Raw genomic sequence first — 1,431 nt, 5'->3', positions numbered from 1 at the left:
TCAGCAACACATGAAAAACAACCCTCAGGGCAGACCTCATTGATAGATACTAGTTTAGTTAAATTAGAACAGGGGGCACTGGAGGGATGGCTCAGTGCTTAAGAGCCTATACTACTCTTGCAGAAGACTGGAGTTAGGTGCCTAGTGACTGTGTCCGGAGGCTTAGAGCCCTCTGTTACCCCAGTTCTGAGAGATCTGACACTCTTCTGGCCTCTGTTGGAACAGCACGCACATAAACACATGATTAAAAATAAAATAAACCTTTAAAGCTTTTTAAAAAATTGGAAGCCAGGTTGGGGGGGGGCACATCTTTAATCCCATCACTTAGGAGGCAGAAGAAAGCCGAGATCTCTGAGTTTGAAGCCAGCCTGGTCTACATAGTGAGTTCCAGGACAGCCAGGGCTACACAGAGAAACTCTGTCTCAAAAAAACTAAATAAATAAATAAATAAAGTAAAAAGTTAGAGCATAAATAACAGAGAAAACTCAGGACTAAGAATGATTTTTTACTAGTCAGTTACTCTATAATACTCTCTAAAGCTGTATAAATGCTACTTCTATTGTAACGCAGAGAGGAATGAACTCTTATTATCAGCGGTAGCCATACCATGAGGCTTTTTAGAAAAGTGAAGGTATCCAAACCAGGCTCATGCTCGTTGGTTCTTGCAGGATGGTATGTCTCAAGAAGTAACCTCGTTAATCCTTCCTCTAAAGGAAGGAATTGGTGTTTTCACTTAGGTACCTTTTTGTTTGTGTGTATGCAGATATTGCACACACGTGTGGATGTGAACCAGAAGCCAACAGTATGGAGCCTCATCACTCACCACCTTTTATTTTTGAGATGGGTCTCTTGATGAACATGAGGCTCATGCATTGACTAAACAGACTGGCCGATGAGCTCCAGGGACCTACCTACCTCTGCTGTCCCAGCACTAGGGTTACAGACACGCCCCACCAGCCCCACATGTGTGATCTCTGCCTCCTATCTCATTATCCCTGGAACTGCAGGCAAACACCACCACAGCTGGCTTTCATTTATGGGAGTTGGGGTTCTCATACTTGTTACACCAATGCTTACTGACTGAGTTGTCTCCAAAGCCCCAAGCATGAGTTGTCTATATCATGACTTCTTCTTGTGATGCTAGTATCTTTGGCATTCTGTGCATTTTATGGCATAGCCTGGACACTGATAGAGAAAATCTTTCTGTTCCATGCACTAAGGGCACCCAGAAAGGGGCTTTTTTTTTGTACAGGTAAAATGCGTATTGTTATATAGTTATAAAGCTGCATTATAGTATTCTAGAAATGGTTTGTTGCATGCATGTATTTTATCTATGTTATAAATATTTTATACTGCTAAGTTTGTTAAAATATTTTTTCTCCCTAAAAAATATTCAAAAATAAATATAGAACTGGGCATAGTGGTGCACAC

This window comes from Microtus ochrogaster, chromosome 5 (assembly GCF_000317375.1).
Source record: "Microtus ochrogaster isolate Prairie Vole_2 chromosome 5, MicOch1.0, whole genome shotgun sequence".
Taxonomy (NCBI): Eukaryota; Metazoa; Chordata; class Mammalia; order Rodentia; family Cricetidae; genus Microtus; species Microtus ochrogaster.
Note: the sequence above shows the minus strand (reverse complement) of the source record.